Source organism: Lissotriton helveticus, chromosome 12 (assembly GCF_964261635.1).
Source record: "Lissotriton helveticus chromosome 12, aLisHel1.1, whole genome shotgun sequence".
Classification (NCBI taxonomy): Eukaryota; Metazoa; Chordata; class Amphibia; order Caudata; family Salamandridae; genus Lissotriton; species Lissotriton helveticus.
Window position 1 is genome coordinate 616194734 of NC_136073.1, and position 20399 is coordinate 616215132.

A 20399-nucleotide genomic window follows, 5' to 3' on the forward strand; every position below is an offset into this window, starting at 1 on the left:
CACCTGGAAAAGACTTATATGGTTTCACCATGGATTGAATTTTGGATTGTGTTGGGTATACTTTTTCTTCTAATTTAGTTGACTCTAGTAATAACTTTGGGTATGCTGATAAATGGAAGATATGTAAAAATGGACACAGCAAGTAAGAATATCAACTTACTACTCAAGCCACACAAATCATCTCATCGTGAACAAAGAGACTTGTCATCAGTGAACATCACAGCCGTTCCTATACCTGGTGGTATAGCTTGGGACAGAACTGATTATTACATTTTGGCCCGTCAGAGCTGTTGAAGATTCCACACCAGTTCAAGATGTCCTTGTATAACTTTGTTTAATCTAGTAAATTTTCTGATGATTGGGACTTCGAGACTGTTAATAATATGATGTCAGACTTAGAAATGTCTGCTGTATTTACAAATCATGAATACTTAGAAGGTTCATGAGATTATGAACAAATGTATTGTTATAATCACTATGGTCATCATTTCTTGAACAAAATCTGCAAACCCCAGAAATGAATTAATGTATAACCAATGGGAACATTGTCCTACGCCACCAAAGGGTAGCTCAAAAACATTTTTGGGAAAATTCCCATACTTTTCAGGTTTTAATACTTCCAATCCAGTATCATTTTACTTTAAAAATGTTAATAAGACAGGAATGAAGGGTATGTTGACAAATACCAAGCAAATTTATTATGCAGCCTTTTATGCTCAGCTGTCTTCTCTCGGTTTCGACTATTGGAAAGACAACATTGAGACAAACACTGTCTGGGGCACAAAAGACTGGCAAGTGCAGGGATTGGAAGACTTATTTAGAGCCTGCATTATCCCAGAGCAAATTATGTTTTTGAATGACACTATCCAACAGACATCTTGTCTTTGGTTAGCCAAGATAAAAGACCTAAACAATCTGTCAATACCTACACCAACACCTGTTAGTGACAACACTTCAGAGGGGCAGGTCGACGTACATACTATTTTGCTTCACAACAGAACAGATCTTGATTGGAAAAAATGGTTAATCTGGCCCCCAGACACAAACAACTGTCAAGATAGATTTCTGAATAAGACACAAGGGTTCACATTCACTAGGCCAGATCCAAGATATGATCAGAGACAGTATCCAGGAATAGTAACAACATACCATGTAGGGAAACTGTGCCTTGAATGGCTACATAAATCTACACTAAAGGATGTAAAACAACACTTATCTTTACTTAAGGATGGCGCTGATCTAAGGGACTTCCTTCAAGGACCTACTAAACCGCGTCATAAATGTTTTATATATGCCGGCATCTATGCTGCTTGTAATGAAGCATGGACGATTACGCAAGCAGAGACTGCAGAAAGAATACGAGAAATTGATCGTAATAATTTAGAGAAAACTCTCTCGGTTGTTGACAATGGGTTAACGACTCTGTCGTCCAGGATATATTCTTTGGACAGCATAGTATCCTCTGCCATAGACATAGAGGGACAGGACTTGGTCATGTTGCAACATGGTCAGTCGCAATTACGTTCTATCATGCTTTTAGGTTGGATGTTGCAAAACCTTCGTTCAGGCTATCTGCCTTGACGTTTAATCAATACTACGTCACTATGTTCAGAATTCAATCTCACTGATAAACAGATCAAACTGGCACAGAGGTGAACAGACTATATGGGGCTGAGCATTGAAAAACTGGAAAGATTGCCATTTATAGTCGCTGAAAACCCAGCCATTGAATGGATTATACTCAGAACAATCACTCTACCTGTTACAATTTTCCATTTTCAGTATTGCCTAAAACATATACCAGCAGGCACATATGAAAGGTTGGGTAAAGAATACATCAAGACATCCTGGGAATTACCATATACACACAGATGTTGGAGTGGGGGAAGAGAAGTTTTTCTTAGTGGTAAAAATTGTGAAAACGCACTAAGCGGTTCTCTCCTTTCTCAGGGTATTAATTTACACGGGGCCTGCGATGGTTCCTCTAACAACTTATCCTGCCACCTGCAAGGTTCACCAGCTGTGGTGATTGATCCAATTTTTGGACAACTTTCTAATGGAAGTTACATTTTGTTGAACGATCACAGCTGCTGTGGCATGTTGCCAGGTTTACCCTATCTCGTAACTGTGTCAGCCAGGGTCACTTGCTGTATGCAAGTATTGTTTCCAAAAACTAAGACAGACTGGGAGTCGCCTTTATGGCCTTCACTGAACATCTCTTCTATACAAATTGATACTTTAAGCAGAATGAAAGCCATTCTTATACAAAAAACTGTGCCACTGACCTTGGCCAAAGAAACATATGATCTGCAAGTCGCAAGAACATCTGCGGAGATACAGACCGCATTAACTACAAATTGCCCTGTACTTTTCTCGGAAATGTTAAGTAATATCTTAAACATGTCTGATACGAGTCGTATTGTACATGTATTTATGGCAGTTTTTTTGGGACTGTTAGCACCCTTTGAAGCAGTCCTAGGAATATTTCCAAACTTTGTTCACTCTGTGTTTGGCGGATTGCCTCTCATTTTGGGACTCGCTTCAGGGATACTATTTTTGCTCCTACTGCTTCGATATGGCAAGCCAATCCACAAGTGACACCCAGTTCACCGTGGAGACAACTCTACCAGTGATGAATTGTCCTGAGCACATCGTCCACATTTTGGGACTACCTTGTCTAAGAGAATTGAATACCACATGGTTTCTATCATTCAGACCAATTTGGCAAGATTGCATCTTACCTGTTCTACCATGCCTGCTATGCGGAGAAGAACGCGTGTTAGACACCTGTCTCACACTCCCATCAGTCATGCCAATGGATGTTGATACTTTGCTGGACCCGGTAAAGGCCCGTGCCCAGTGTTGTCCCCAGCGGCTACCAATTCTGATGACGGCATTCATTGAGATCTCACAGACGCAAAATGCTACTGCTGAGGTACGAGAGGAAACAGGCACACAGGTACCTTCCAATTTGAACATTGCTAATGCGACCAATGCTGAAGGCGATGCTTCACATCTATGTGCGGTTGATCTTCTTAACGAGGTAATCCAACTCTCACCTGCAGACGTAGAAGATTTGATGTTTTCTCCCAACAATATCACTGACTTTTGAATTGGCGCACAGTGTTCTGAGAGACTCTGAATTTGACCTTCATTTTTTCAAAACAAAGTTCTAACTTTGGAACAATTTTTCCTATGATTAATTTTTTATGTTTCCAAATTTGTATTTTTTACTCGTTTTTGGCACAAAGTAATCTGCTTAAAGTAGAAGTCAAGTTTCAAGTTTAAATTTGTATAGTGCACTACTCACCCAGAGGGTCTCAAGGCGCTTGAGGGAGGGGGGAGCTTTATTTATCAAATATCCAAGTTTTAAGTTGTTTTCTGAAGGAGAGGTGGTTCTGTGTGAGGCGGAGGTGGGTGGGAAGGGAATTCCAGGTCTTGGCTGCTAAGTAGGAGAAGGAGCTTCCTCCCATGGTGGATCTCTGGATGCGTGGAATTGTGGCGAGGACCTGATTGGACGATCGAAGTTGGCGGGTGGTGGTGTAGAAGGACAGGCGCGCGTTGAGGTATTCGGGTCCAAGGTCGTAGAGGGCTTTGTGTGCGTGGTTGAGGAGACGGAACGTAATTCTCTTGTCGACGGGGAGCCAGTGGAGGTCTTTCAGGTGACCGGAAATGTGAGCTTGGCGGGGGATGTCTAGGATGAGTCTGGCTGAAGCGTTTTGGATACGTTGTAGTTTTTTCTGTAGTTTGGCTGTTGTTCCGGTGTAAAGGGTGTTTCCGTAGTCAAGTCGGCTGGTGACCAGTGCATGGGTGACCGTCTTTCTTGTTTCGGTGGGGATCCAGCGGAAGATTTTATTGAGCATACGTAGGATGTTGAAGCAAGATGATGAGACGGCGTTGACTTGTCTGGTCATCGAGAGGGAGGAGTCCAGGATGAAGCCCAGGTTGCGTGCGTGGTCCTTTAGTCTTGGTGCGGTTCCCAGGGCCGATGGCCACCATGAGTCGTCCCAGGCGGAGGGGGATGATCCCAAGATGAGGACTTCCGTTTTGTCCGAGTTTAGTTTTAAACGGCTGTTCTTCATCCACTCGGCTACTTCTTTCATCCCTTTGTGTAGGTTGGTTTTGGCGGTGTTTGGGTCTTTGGTTAGGGATAGGATTAGCTGGGTGTCGTCTGCGTAGGAGAGAATGTTGAGGTTGTGTTGGCGCGCAATGGATGTGAGGGGACTCATGTATACGTTAAAGAGGGTGGGGCTGAGTGAAGACCCTTGGGGTACGCCGCAGATGACATCGGTGGCTTCTGATCTATAAGGGGGAAGGTGGACTCTCTGGGATCTTCCGGCGAGGAACGAGATTATCCAGTCCAATGCTTTTCCTTGTATTCCGACGTTGCTGAGGCGTTGTATAAGGGTGTTATGACAGACTGTGTCGAAGGCAGCGGAGAGGTCAAGTAGGATGAGGGCAGCTGTTTCTCCATTGTGCAGTAGTGTTCGAATGTCGTCTGTTGCTGCGATGAGGGCGGTCTCGGTACTGTGTTTGGCTCGGAAGCCGGACTGTGAAGGGTCGAGGGATTTGTTGGATTCGAGGAAGGCAGCGAGTTGACTGTTGACGGCTTTCTCAATGCCTTTGGCAGGGAATGGGAGGAGCGAAATGGGGCGGTAGTTCTTAAGTTCCGTGGGGTCTGCTGTAGGTTTCTTCAAGAGGGCGCTGAGTTTGGCGTGTTTCCAGCTTTCCGGGAAGGTGGCGGAGTTGAGGGAGCAGTTGATGACGTCTCGGAGATGGGGTGCGATAATGGTGTCTGCTTTGTTGAAAATATGGTGAGGACAAGGGTCGGTTGGCGAACCCGAGTGAATGGTGTTCATCAGGCGGATGGTGTCTTCAGTGGTGATTGGGTTCCAGGCGTAAAGGATGTTGGAGGGGGTTGTTTGTTCGGCGGTAGGTGGGGTGGACTGGTCTCCAAAGCTGTTGTGTATGTCTGCGATTTTGTTGTGGAAGAACGAGGCTAGAGAGTCGCAGAGGTCTTGGGATGGAGTGATGTCGTTGGTGCCGACGGTGGGGTTGGTAAACTCTCTTACGATGTTGAAAAGTTCCTTGCTGTTGTGGGCGTTGTTGTCGAGCCGATCCTTGAATGCTGATTTCTTGGTGGATCGGATCAGTTGGTGGTGTTTGCGGGTGGCGTTCTTGAAGGTGGTCAGGTTGTCAGTGGTTGGGTTTTTTCGCCAGGCTTTCTCGAGGGTGCGCCAGATCTTCTTGGATTTCTTAAGGTCATCATTAAACCAGGGGGCTTTTTTGCTGCCTTGCTTGACTTGAAGGTTTTTCAAGGGTGCTAATTCTTAGCGCTGTGGGTGATCCATTGTGTGAGGTTGGTGGCTGCTTGGTTTGGGTCCGTTGATTTTGCATGAGGGTTTTGGTGAAGTGATGTGAATAGCTGGTCGGTGGTAATTTTATTCCAGTTTCTCCGGGGAATTGGTTGTGGGTGGTTGTGGGTCGTAGTCTTTTTGTAGTTGAAGTGAACGCAGCTGTGGTCCGTCCAATGGAGGGCTGAGGTGTGATTGAAGGAGATGTGCTTGCTGGAAGTGAAGATTGGGTCGAGCGTGTGTCCGGCATAGTGGGTGGGGGTGTCAACAAGTTGTTTGAGTCCGAGATTGGCGAGGTTGCCCAAAAGGGTGGTGGTGTTGCTGTTGTTGTTCTTTTCCAGGTGGAAGTTGAGGTCTCCCAGTAGAATGTAGTCCTCGGAGCGGAGGGCGTGAGGGGTGATGAAGTCAGTGATGTCTTCACTGAATTGTGTGCGGGGTCCGGGTGGTCTATAGATGAGGGTGCCTCTGAGTGTGGTCTTGGGGTCGGTGTGAATCTGGAAGTGAAGGTGTTCGGCGGTTGTGAGGTTGTCATCGGAACTGGTCGTGATGGGGATGGTGTTCTTATGAACGATGGCGATTCCTCCTCCTGTTTGGTTGATGCGGTCCTTTCGGATGATCTTGTAGCCGTCCGGGATGGCTATGGCTATGTTGGGCGCTGATGAGGCGTTCATCCAGGTTTCCGTGAGAAAGGCGACGACCGGCGATGTGGTGTCGAGCAGGTTCCAGAGTTCAATGGCGTGTCTGTGGACCAAGTGGGTGTTGAGTAGGATGCACTTCAGGTGGTTAGTGTCGGAGCTCTGTTTGGAGTATGTGGATTTGGTGTGGGTCCTCATGCAGTCGAACTTGCAGGAGTGGCAGGTGAACGGTCCATGGGTGTGTCCTGGGGCAGCTTGGTAGCATTCTGGGAGACGGCCGGAGTTGAGTGCAGAGAGGGTAGCGGAGTCGTACGTGATGCGGGTGGAGGGGAGTTTGCGGGGGCCAGGGGGTCTGGCGCTGGGTGCGGTCAAGGCGAGGACGGGCGAAGACGGGCTTACCTTTGGCGTGCCTTCGGCGCGCATGGGGCGCGTTCGCTGCGCGTGAACGCTGCGCGCAAAAGCATCTGTCATATGTGGATAGTGGGGGGGCGGGGGCAAGGGAGGAGCAGCTGGGAGGCGGGAGCGGGGAGGAGAGACAGGCCAGGAGTCAACAACAAAATGGCAGCACAAACAAAAAGTGAAACAGGGGCACCACCGGAGTAAAGTTATGATTAGGGCAGTGGAAGCGTTACAATGAGGCACAATTAATATTGCAGGCGATGCGAGCAGTGCAACAATGACAATCAATCCAAAGGGCAACAGGCACAATCCCTAATTAGCAGCAAGCGCTACAATACAAACAGGCACAATCAGTAATTAGCAGCAAGCGCTACGATGCCAGGCGCTACGATAACAGTACAGGCAATGCGAGCTCAAATGAAAATTGCAATTTAGCAGCCAGCGTTACGATACCAGCGCTACAGAGTCAGGATGGTCAGGGAGCGTGGGGAGCGACCGCTTCGAAGCAATCTAAGACGGTCATAGAACTATTCATAGAGAACTAGAATTCTTTGAAAAATTCCAGAGACAGTATTTGACCTTGTCCTCATACAAACAGTTTTATATAATCTGTCATGAAATGGTTTTGGTACCTTTTTCCTTTCTGTATTTACGAGCCATTTCATAAATGTATTTTTATGATTCATTCAGATAGCATTTTGAAAATGTCACCTATATGCTTGGAATGACACATTGCTTTTAGTGCATACAGCACAAATGCTTTTTCGTGTACAACCAGTACCAATGCATTTTTATGTATTTTGGGTGGGTTTTTAGCACATCATGTTTAGATATGTTTAACGTGTTTAGAACTTAGTAATGTCGTACATAAGAAAGTGGAGTGGGTGTTGTATGCTGTGTTAGATTCTGAATGGATATTCCCGATTCATGCCCTTATATAGGTACAATTCTCGTTTCCCTTATATAGGCATAAGAAATCAAACCCTTATATAGGTATAGCCCATGCTACCCAAATACAGGCATTGCTACTTCCATCCGTTCACCAAACGTCACAACGATTTCTTGGAAAACCAGCTTAAGCCGTTAGGGACTTCCCCTTGCTTGAATATTGATTTCTCCAAGTACTCATTTACTTTACAACGAACAACTATTCCCCAGGTGTTCATTCATGACGTTCATATGCCCGACTTTACGTCAAATATGGCATTTATAAACACCTTCAAGGTATAAATATACCTTCGCTTGCTATAGTAAAGCACGAGGTTTGGAGCAGTTCGAACACCTACTTGCCCGACGCAGCTTGCTACACCAAGTGCCGAAGGAAGCAGACTCTCCAGCTGACGCACTGATCAGGAAGCTGCCCTTCTCTGACAAGAATTCAGCTCCAGTGTTTCTGATTCCCCTTTCGGGGTGTTGGGAAATCGAGTCTCCGATACAGAGATACCAGACCTCCTTCATTCTAAAAAGGTATAGAGCTGATTAGAACCTAGAGAAACCTTTGGTGGATTCTTGGCAAAACTAAACCTATGCAAAACACCATACTTACTTTTTCCCACGTACTAGACCTAGGTTAGGTATATTGGGGTAGGCGTATTTTAGAAGCATCAGTTGAGTATTTTAGTCTATGTTATTTATGCATGTATTGTTATATGGCTTAGAAACCATACAATGCTCTTACAGTATTATTTCATATTACTGTTTACGCTGTACGCATTATTCTTTGCTTTCTGCCTAACGATTGTAGCAGTTCACCTCTCTTGCATGAGAAAGAAGACTGTTCAATAAAACCTTTTTATTGAAAACGCCCATCTCAATACTACCCTGCAAACTCTGTAGAAACAAAGCATGCACGATTGACTGAGTAAAATAGTTATCTATTCTTTCCATGACTCTGAGAGATATGTTCTTATTCTTGGGCAAACAAAGTTGTCATGTTTATGCGGTCGTCAGAAACTAATTCCTTCTTGTGTATTCGAGAAAGTTTCTAGTGACCTCTGAGCTAGCTGGCACTTACTATTACGTTTAGTATATTTGATAGAGACCTATTGAGGTAAGTCCTACGTCAAATCTATAGAATATATTATTCCAATAGGCAGAGCCTAATGGGAATACAGGAACTACACTACAGTTCCAAGGAGCTGCAAGGATGCGATGCGGAGTCTAGCTTTGTCATCAAATCTGCCATTGATGAGAGATGAGAGGGCCTGTGCCGAGGGTGTCTTTCTCAGCGGTGATTCTGATGGGCTGCGATGGAATGAGGTTCCTTGCAAAGGGTCCAATTCATGCTGCGATGAATCGGTTCTGATAACGTTTGTGCTGAGCAGCAGAGGAGATGCGTGGATCCACAGAGGATGACAGAGCACCCCAGGCCACTTCCAAGGGTCCAGTACTGGGTGGCACCACTTGGCAGGGTAGACACACAATTGCAGAGTCCAGGTGCTAGGCTCAAGATTGTTAGATACTTCTGTCCCTGAGCCTCAAGTCAGAAGGCCAGCCAACTAGCCTTTAGAGTCAATTTAGGGTCCTGGGTTCAACAGATGCAGGTCTAATCCTTATAACCCAGGCAGGCAGCAGCTCAACAGGGCAGCAGTCCTTCAGGGCAGCAGTCCAGCAGAGTGACAGTCCTTTCAGCAGCACAGCGGTCCTTCTTCCTGGCAGTGTATCCATAGGTCCAGAAGTGTACTGAAGAGTTGGTGTCTGAGGTCCACTATGTGTACCTAGTTGTGACTTTAAAGTGGGAGAATCTTCTAGAGGCGCGCCTTTGAAGTGCACAGGTGCCCTGCTCTCCCTACTTTGGCTCCACACTAACTATAGGGGGTATGCAGCCCTTTGTGTGGAGGCAGGGCACAGCCTATTCAAGTGCAAGTGGGGCTATGCCTAGGAGGGATACACATAGCCCAACTGTCAGCTAAACCCGGTCATGTGAACCAGAGACAGGCAGCAGACACCAAATGGATAGGATAGAACAATGGCAACTTTCTAAAAGTGTAATTTCCAAAATTGTAATTTAAAATCCAAATACACCATAAGGTAGGGTTTTTTATTACTATTCCAAAGACAACAAACATGGCTGGTATTTTGTAATTACAGCTTATTAGATATAATTTGGAAACCCCCAATGGTGTCAAACGGGAGAGGTAGTTTAAAGTGCTACCTAAGACAATCAGTGCTGTAGGCTCACCAGTGTAAATCAACTTACAAGCCCTGGGCACAGGAGGTGCCATTTTACTAGGGACTTACAGGTAAATGAAATATAGCAATTGGTTATAAGGAAATACTACCATGTTTTAAGGAAAGAGCATAGGCACTTTAGCGCTAATTAACAGTGATAAAGTGCGCAGAGTTCTAAGGCCAGCAAAAACAAAGTCATCAAAACAGAAAAGATGATGGAAAAAAGTTAGGGGGGAAACCATGCTAAGGGTGCCTCTTTACTGTGATACGATCTGGAACTACGGTTACAAACTGTAAGAAGTTGGCCTGGTATATGATGTTCACTATTCTAGTGAGCACCTTGCACCAGTCCAAACAACCCTTATGGTGATGGTTGTAAAGTCAACCTTATAGACCAGCTATCCTAGTGGTAGCATGGACAAAGCAGTCTTAGGCTAACACTTCAGAGAGCATGTGAAGCCAATTGTTTTACCAATAATAACCACTTGAATATCAAATGAAAGGACACCACACAAGGTATATATCAAATATATATGTATTTATTTCTAACACAAGCCCTCTGCACTCTTTATGAGGTCAGAGTTCGATATACAGCACAAGTAACTTAAATAGAATACGTTAAGTTGCACAATTACAATTCTGCCCTAGGGGCCTCATAAACTATATACTAAAGAAGTGGTATAAGTACCACTGCAGGAATGGTGGATAGGCCTAGGGCCTAGGAAATCGGTGGGGCTACACTGAATAACCCAGGTTAGGAAGCAGGAGTCCCACAGGATGCGTGTGCAGTGTCTAAACACACACGTGGGTTCTCATAGACTTAGAATGGGAACGTACAGTTTAGAAACAAGTTGATTTCGGACAGTCCGGGTGGACTTCGAGAAACTCAGTTAAATTAGGACACTTGGATAGTTATTACCCATGGGAGCACCGGATTACTTGAGTTACCTCACCCAGGGAAGCCGGGTGCATCGGTGCGAAGTTGTGTCGGGTTTCGTCGTCGATTCCTATGGAAAGCTGCGAAAAGATGTTGCAGGCGACCAGGAAGAAGATGTCCGGATGAATCCAAGGGTGGATCGGATAAGTGAAGAACCTGAAAGCAGAGGGGACAGAGTCTGGGTCACTAGCCAGTGACCAGGATGGAACCAGGACGGAACCAGATGATGTCGAGCTGCGAACAGGTGAAGAAGTGAAGCTTGTCTCTGTAGCCACGTGGACCAGGAGGTGTCGACGACAACCAGGAGCTGGATACGGACTGTCCCACAAAGGCTCTCGCTGTTGGCGGTGTTGGCTTCCGGATCGGAGTCAACAAGCCTTGGCAAAGGCAACCCAAACAGGATACAAAGATCGGCTTCTGGTACAGACCAGCATGGTTTGTGGAGCTTCCCTTTTGCAGGAAAGCAGGAGAAAGCCCAGAGCAACCAGACAAGCAGCGTTGTTTCAAAATGGAGTCACTAGCCAACCGGATACCAACCGCAAAGACGCGTCAAGAGGAAATGCAAGAGCAGGTCCACACAGCACTCGTGAAGTGTGGAGGGCTGAGCTTCGGTGCACTTACGACTCTGTGTTGGGGCTTCTGAAGTCCCAATGCACAACTTCGAGGACACCTCAAAAGCTGCACGATTTAGCAAAGAGAAAAATGGCCAGGTGTCTGGCCCCACGTCTCTCGTGTCCGCCACGGGTCTCAGCTTTGCTGGAGGTATGGGTCTGGGTCAGAGAAGTCTGGAAGTCCAGTCCTGTGAAGCAGGGTCATCGGGATCCTTTGGGAGCGATGACAAAGCAAACTGGCAATTCACTAGGTGGTGCCTGTTTGCACAGGGTGGTCACTCCTTGACCACAAGGGAGATTCTTCAGTCTCCTAGTTGCAGTAGAATGTCGAAGGTCCAGAGTTTCATGTCAGAGTTTCAGTTCAGGATAATCTAAAGTCTCTAGACTCAGCTCCTAGCTTTGTATGAATTAAAGGGGCTGGATTACCTGCTAGGTCCCTCCTATGGGTAGGACCAGGGAAGGGGGTGGTTACACCCCTTTCCCTTTGTCCAGTTTCACACCAGAGCTGGAGCCCCAGCAACTGGTTTGAACCGGACTATGCATGGACCACCCTGCCCCAATACACAATAGCCTGTCTGGGGAGGTGCTGGCACCTCCTAAGGCAGGAAACCTATTGTCCAGGCCTCCCTCGCTGGAAGGGCTCCCAGCTGCAGGAGGTCAGACTTGTGTCTGTAGCAGCAGCATCCATTTTGTGATGCTGAGGCTCTGTTTAACTTTAACCGGGTAAAGCTACAACTACATGTCTTCTCCCTCTAGAAGGGTGGAATGCTACCCACACCGCCAGAACTGGCAGGGGGGGGGGGTAGTATTCCAAAGCGTATGACACCTTACACAACATGTTTTCCCGCCGCTGCCTCCCTGCGGCCCCGCCCCCCTGTGATTCCATTCGCCGCCACGCTCCCGCCACCCAGCTGCTCCTCCCTCCCGGCTCCTTACTTATGACGCCCCCAGAGCGACCGCGCAGCGGGAGCACCGATTGAGCGCCGAAGGTGCGCCAAAGGTAAGCCCGTCTGCGCCCGTCCGCGCCTGGCCCGCGCCCAGCGCCAGGACCCCTGGCCCTCCCCGCCGAGGCAAGACGACCCAACTGACCTACGACGCCGCCACTCTCAACGCACTCAATGCCGGCCGGACCGACGCCTGCTGCCGAGCCACCCCGAGACGCACCCACGGACCCTTCACCTGCTGCATCTGCAAGTTCACCTGCCTCTGAACCTGCCCCGCACCTGCCAAGACAAACACCAGCAGCAACCACCTCAAGTGCATCCTGATCAACACCCGCTCCGTCCACAGACACGCCGTGGAACTCTGGAACCTCCTCGACGCTACATCACCGGACGTCGCCTTCCTCACGGAAACCTGGATAAACGCCTCCTCTGCACCCGACATTGCCATCGCCATCCCGGACGGGTACAAGATCATCAGGAGGGACCGCATCAACCAGACCGGAGGTGGCATCGCCATCGTCCACAGGAACACCATCCGCATCACGACCGACGCCAACGACTCCCTCGCCGCAGCCGAACATCTCCACTTCCAGATTCACACCGACCCTAAGACGACCCTCAGAGGCACCCTCGTCTACAGACCCCCGGGACCACGCACACAATTCAGCGAAGACATCACAGACTTCATCAGCCCGCACGCCCTCTCCTCCACCGACTACATCCTCCTCGGGGACCTCAACTTCCACCTGGAGAACAACAAGGACCGCAACACCACTGCCCTGCTGGAAAACCTCGCCAACCTCGGACTCAAGCAACTGGTCAACACCCCCACCCACTACGCCGGCCACACGCTTGATCCCGTCTTCTCTTCCAGCAAGTACATCACCTTCAGCCACGCCACCGGACTCCACTGGACCGACCACAGCTTCGTCCACTTCAGCTTCAAAAGATCCACGACCCACCACCACCCGCAACAGGTACCTCACAGGAATTGGAGCAAGATCACCGCAGACCAGCTCACCACCTCCCTCAACCAGAGCCCACCCGCCAACACAACGGACCCCAACGAAGCAGCCCGCAACTTCACACAGTGGCTGACCGCCTGCGCCAACGACCTCGCGCCACTAAAGAACCCTCCCAGCAGACCCAGAAGCAAGAAGGCATGCTGGTTCACCGACGACCTCAAGGACTCCAAGAAGACCTGCCGCACCCTCGAGAAAGCCTGGCTCCTCGACCGGACCACCGACAACATGACCGCCCTCAAACACGCTACCCGCAAGCACCACCAGCTCATCCGCACCACCAAGAAGAAATCCCTGACGGAACGACTGGACAACAACGCCCACGACAGCAAAGAGCTCTTCACTATCATCAAGGAGTTCTCCAACCCCAGCACCGGCACCAACGACATCACTCCGTCACAAGACCTCTGCGACTCCCTCGCCTCGTTCTTCCACCGCAAGATCGCCGACATCCACAACAGCTTCGGCGCCCCACCCACGCACCCAACCGTCGAACCAACGCCCCCCACCGCCACCCTTCGCACCTGGACCACGGTGACCACCGAAGACACAGCCCGCACGATGAACACCATCCACTCCGGATCACCGACCGACCCCTGCCCACACCACGTCTTCAACAAGGCCGACTCCACCATTGCACCCCAACTCCGGAACATCATCAACGCCTCCTTCAACACCGCCACCTTCCCGGAGAGCTGGAAGCACGCGGAGATCAGCGCCCTCCTGAAGAAACCTACAGCGGACCCCACCGATCTCAAAAACTTCCGCCCCATCTCGCTCCTCCCTTTTCCTGCTAAAGTCATCGAGAAGATCGTCAACAGACAGCTGACCGCCATCCTTGAGACGAACGGATCCCTCGACCCCTCGCAGTCCGGCTTCAGAGCCAACCACAGCACCGAGACCGCCCTCATCGCAGCCACCGACGACATCCGGACCCTGCTCGACAAGGGGGAAACAGTGGCCCTCATCCTCCTGGACCTCTCCGCTGCGTTCGACACGGTCTGCCACCGCACCCTAGTCCAGCGCCTCAGCAACATCGGTATCCAAGAGAAGGCACTGGAGTGGATCATCTCGTTCCTCGCCGGAAGAACACAAAGAGTCTGCCTCCCCCCGTTTCACTCCGAGGCCACCGAAGTCATCTGCGGCGTCCCGCAAGGATCTTCACTCAGCCCCACCCTCTTCAACATCTACATGAAACCTCTTGCAGCCATCGCACGCCAGCACAACCTCAACATCATCTCTTACGCCGACGACACCCAGCTGATCCTCTCCCTCACCAGAGACCCCGACACCGCCAGAACCTGCCTACATGAAGGGATGAAAGACGTCGCTGAGTGGATGAAGGACAGCCGCCTGAAACTGAACTCGGACAAGACGGAAGTCCTCATCCTGGGATCTTCGCCCTCCGCCTGGGACGACTCCTGGTGGCCCCCAGCCCTGGGCACCGCACCCAAGCCAACCGACCACGCACGCAACCTGGGCTTCATCCTGGACCCCTCCCTCTCGATGACCAGACAAGTCAACGCCGTCTCCTCATCGTGCTTCAACACCCTGCGTATGCTTCGCAAGATATCCGCTGGATCCCTACCGAGACCAGGAAGACTGTCACCCAGGCACTCGTCACCAGCCGACTGGACTACGGAAACGCCCTCTACGCCGGAACCACAGCCAAGCTACAGAAAAGACTCCAGCGCATCCAGAACGCCTCCTCCGGACTCATCCAGGATGTCCCCCGACGCAGCCACATCTCCAGCCACCTGAGGAACCTGCACTGGCTCCCCGTCGACAAAAGGATCACGTTCTGGCTCCTCACCCACGCACACAAGTCTCTCCACGACCTGGGCCCCAAGTACCTCAACGACCGCCTGACCTTCTACAGGCCCACCCGCCAGCTACGGTCCACCAGCCTCGCCCTCGCAGCCGTACCACGCATCCGAAGAGCCACCGCCGGAGGAAGATCCTTCTCTTACCTGGCTGCCAAGACTTGGAACTCCCTCCCCATCCCCCTTCGGCTGACCCAGGACCATCTCGCCTTCAGGAAACAACTCAAGACCTGGCTGTTCGAGCAGTAGCATACCCCTCCCCCCAAGCGCCTTGAGACCCTCCCGGGTGAGTAGTGCGCTATACAAATGGCATGATTGATTGATTGATTGATGTTTTGATAAAGCCAAACCAAAGTTAGCAATAACCGCGAGGATTATAATGCACCTAAGAGTATATGGTATGGCTATATCATAGAACAGCTATAAGGACATGGTTTCGAAAGCTGCAGACAGGCTCAGATCATGCTAGAGCACCATCTCACATAAAACCAAGCACTCTGCCTCCAGGATTGTTAAGGCCTGCCATAGGAGTGACTTATAGGTATATATGTGTCTATATATAATGGTAGGTATAGGGATACTATACCTAAGCAAGGGGTGATTACACGACCTTGCCCCAGCTGAGTGATCAGCCAGTTGTGTAAATTTGTATGGCCAGCCAGGGGTGGCATAATTCATGCTGCAGCCCCTGGTAGGTCTTGGATGCACCTATGCCCTGGGTACCTATGGTACACTATACAGGGGCTCACAAAGGTGACCCAATACCCAATTGGATATGTACCTAAAGTACATGGTATGAATTTAGAGAGAGAACAGCTGGGCTGTGGGTCTGATTAGCAGGCCCACAGCCACACTAGAGTCGAAAAACCAGTGGATCAGAGCAAAAAGTGGGGGTGAACATAGGAAGCAGACCCTACTCTCTTACACAAACAATCAATCAAATACTGACTCTTCAAAGTGGATGGTGTGTGTTTTGCAAAGGAGAAGTTGTCCCTGCAGGGTATGTTTCCTTTTTTGAAGCCTGATGATGGCTTTTAGGAGAGGAGACAGTTGACCAGAGGATGACTATTCTCCTGAATGTAATCTCAGATGGGAATTATTTTTTAAAATAGGCCTGGTACCTCTGATGGACTTGAGCTGCATTCTAGGTCTGGATTGACAGCGCTGATGTTATTTGACCTAATGTAATAAAAATATAAGAGCTTTCAGGAGTATTACAGAGCGGGATTGTAGCTCCGCCCATATGTTGGCTCATCTAAGTTCAGCTTTTGATTTGAAAAAAAGCTGTGTAGTTCCACAGAAAGAGTGCTTGCCCTCTAAACAGCCATCATTATTTATTCAAGACATTTGAGAGACCGGAAATATGTCCGGCTGTCTACCAAGTCATTGGGCTAAAAGGATGTGAAGCTTGCCCTTCAGCTCACACATGCCACTGTCATGCTACTGGTAGTTTCTTCTAGATAATTAGATAATTGGTGTTTGCTCTATCTGGCAGCTGCACAGGTGGGAGGAGTGCAATAGAAAAGAATAAGTTGCTGTACTGCAGTCCGAATCCCCTTTCATTAACATACTCAACTTACACAATACCTTAACTTGGCACTCCTGGAGAGAAAAGTGTTTTTTCTTTCTAATCCGTAGTGTAAAGATCCACGGTCTAGAGAGAGGTGCATGTAGAGTTTTTTTACGCTCCTCGGCGGCCGTTTGCATATTCATCTCGGTGCAATCTGCGCCAAACCCTTAAGTTTACCCTTCTCTGAACCCTAAACCCCCTTACTACCCCTTAACACTACCCTTCTCCGGCACCCTAAAAACCCTTTACTACCCCTTAATGCCAGTCTTCCCTACTCCTTAAAAATGTCTTCTCACACTTTAACATGACCTTCCCTGAACTTTGAAAACTCCGTACTACCCCAAAATGCTACCCTTCTCTGAAACCTAAAATCCATTACCGCTTCGCTGCAGCCGGAATTCCTCCATCGTGCAGGAGAATTCCAAACGTGCACGGTTTGGACGGCCCCGGCCATCCTCAGCACACGCCCACTGTGACATCAGACGGCCGGGGGCCGTCCGACGCACCTAAGCGGTTAACTAACCCTTATTATACTGCTCCTTGAACCCTAAAAACCTCTTACTACCTCTTAACAGTTACATTTAAAACCATAGACTTACAAATTAAATTTGTATTAAAATAAATAAATGTTTACAAAAAAAATTCACATTTTATGTATGTATACATCTGTAAACACCAACCATCCCTGACCCCTAAAAACCACTCATCATCCCCAAACTCCACCGAATCCTGATCCTGAAAAACCTGTTCTATATTTAAACTCCACCCATCCCTCACTACTAAGCCCCATCACCACTCCTAAACTCACATTTTCGAACACTAAAAACACATCACCACCCCAATAACGTCACTGAAACTTAAAAAACCCTCACGACCTCTAAATTCCACTCATCCTTGAACCCTCATAAAACCCTCACCACCCAAAACTCTACCCATTAATAGTCTCTTAAAAACCTCACCACCCCTAAACTCCAGCCATACCTGAACCGTAAAGGCCCATTTCTTTTTTTTTTTTATTTGAAAAGACTTTATTGGCATCAGCACGAATAACAGAAACATACAAAAATATATATATAGGTGGAATGTACATTAGCGGTTTTTTATATCTACAGTCCATTTGTGGATGCGCGCTCTTTTCGTTTGTTTTCCCCCAGTTACGAGGAGGGAAAGAAAAGAAAAACAGGAGAGAAAGGGAGAAGAAGGGGGGGGGGGTTTGTTGTTGTCCTTTACTGGGTCTTCCTCAGGTGCTCGTCGAGTGGGCCCCACATGTGTACTTTGGCGTTGTGTTCTTTCGAGAAGTTGCCTGTGATGTTGTCTGCTCCTCTCAGAAAGGTGACCCAATTAATCCATGTTTTAAAGTTTGCTTTGGCTGTGTTCTTCCAGTTTGTCAGGATTATTTTTAGGGCCGCTGTGAGGAGCAGGTCTAGTAGTTCTCTCTCTTCTCTACTTTTTAAGTTCGCGGTTAGGTGTTCTGTCGCCAGGCTTGCGAAGCTGATTGTGAGGTCAGCATTGAGCATGTCGTTTATGAAGGTGTTGATCTGTGTCCAGAACCTCCTGACTTTCGCACAGGTGAAGATGAGGTGTTCGAGGGTGCCTTCTTCTTTCTGGCAGTTCCAGCAATTGCCCGATTCCGCGATGCCGACCTTGTGGAGTTTGGACGGTGTCCAGTAGGCCCTGTGGAGGAGCCAAAACTTTGTTTGCGCTAGTTGTGGGGTGACTTTGTTTGTTGTCGCTGAGCTCCACATTTTTGCCCGTTCTCTTTCATTCAGTTGCCTGCCCAGGAGCGTTTCCCATGCGTTGGTTACTTTCTTGTTCTGTGCCAGCGTGGAGGGGCTTAGGAGCTTGTAGATCTTTGCAGTTTGGTGACCTGCTGAGTTGAGGACTTGCATGTACTTGATGATGCTTGGCTCCCCTTTATGTAAGTTCGCTTTCGTTATGGCTGTCTTGATATTGAGGAAGTTGTAGAGCTCTTGGTTCGGGAGGTCGTGTAGCTGCTGTAGGTTCTGGAACGTCAGCGGTCCTCGCTTGGTTTCCGTCTGGTTGGGGAGGCTGATACCTTTCTCGATCCATATGTCGTTGTGCATTGTTGCTCCGTGATAAGTTACTTTTGTGTTGAACCAGATAGACTCCCATGCTGTGCCTCTCAGCTTCTGCGCCATGCGTCTGTCTATTTTCATCAGCGCCCATTTCTATGCCTAAACTCCATCCATTCCTGACTCGAAAACACCCCTCAGTTCCCCTAAACATCACCCAACCATGAACCTAAAAACCCCTCACTGCTCCTAAACTCTGAGTGTGAGGCAATTTTGGATTTCTCCTTAAAATTATCTTTTCTTTAAAATGTTTTATTTAATTTTTCCATTTAATTGTATTTCCTTAAAATTGCCTTTCCTTAAAATCGGTTTTCGTTGATTTGGTTTCCTCCATTGTGGTTTCTCAGTTTTGTTTTTTCCATTAATTCACATACGTCCATTCAAACTCTTAACTAAAACCTTAGGTTTTTACATTGAATTTAAAATTTTGTTTTTCAATGTAGATTAAGGTCTTAGAACCTAATCTAACTATAATGTCAATTTAACTTACTTTTTTCAATGAATTCCTGTTTTTTAGACTAAGTTGGTCTAAATTGGACCAGCGTCCAAACCTTCACATGGAGCCAACCCCTGCTCCTCATAGCTTTGGTTGTGCATGTCCAGCCCCCAATGTGTTATCCCTTTTATATTTGTTTACATTTTTTAGTAGGACTGTGATACTCACTTCACAAGCTTCCATCCAATGGTACCTCAGTACCACAGTACCATCAGGTGGAAGCTTGATCAGTGGCTCCCGTGGGAGTATGACAGTTCTTCACAGAGGCCTGCTCTTGGTTCTGCAGGAGTACTACAGTACCCATAACCCAAATTCTTCTTTCAATTTTAATTACTGGGAGGGTTGCCTTCTTGGTCCACCCACAAGTGACATCTGGCAGGATGTCCCAATTATGTCCTCTCATGCCCTTTTTAAAAATGTTTTCAGGACATGAGGAACGAGATCCAGAGTCCTGTAATGGTCGCAATAACAGTTTCTTCATAATTGTGGCTGTCCAATTAGATCGCTCAGTACCATGGTACCAGCTCTGGTACTGTGTACCAAAATGACTGACAGGAGAAAAAGCTGCCTCAGCCAAGCCCAGGCAGAAGGCCCTCATTTATGAATGTTTGGTTCCACGTGACTCCCTGCAGATATACCTAACTTTTTAAACTTGAAACTCTCATTTCTTAAAAGTGGTTAAACAGATTTACACCAAATCACAAAATACACACTTTTTAAGTAAAGTTTTATCTTTCTCTGAAAATTGGTTCAGTTCCATTTAACATTTTTTTCATGTATCACAGATTAAATACTTGATGGGAATTACAAGGGCAAATCAACTTTAGGGACCCCACTTTTGTCTTGGCCCCAATCTGACATATCAGGACAAAACTGTCCATGAAAGAGCTGAGGCGAGTAAAATGCTTTTGGAAGTTTTCATGCCGATTCGTCAAAAAGTGACAAAGTTACTAGTGAAATAAAAAATGTTCTTCCAATGGAAACTCTGATCTCACTAAAGCTACACTGTTGTGACTGCTACTGTTTAATATATATCTACATGAATATATACGAGCACATACATATACAAATATATTGATAGATACGCATATAATGTTGATGTTAAATCACTTAAATGGGTAGGAAAAAGTAATACCTGCATTGTAAAGCTCAGCAAAGAAAAATCTTGAAAATGATTGCGCTGTATTATGATTTCTGATGTATGTCCCACGATGCAATGCCCTCTGATGTAAACCTTTTAGGTCCACTAGCAGTTGGTAAAGTACAGTCATGCCTCACAGGGGCCTAGAATTTAATAGGTGTGTAAACAGTTTGGATTCATTCTCTTAGATTCCTTACTTGACT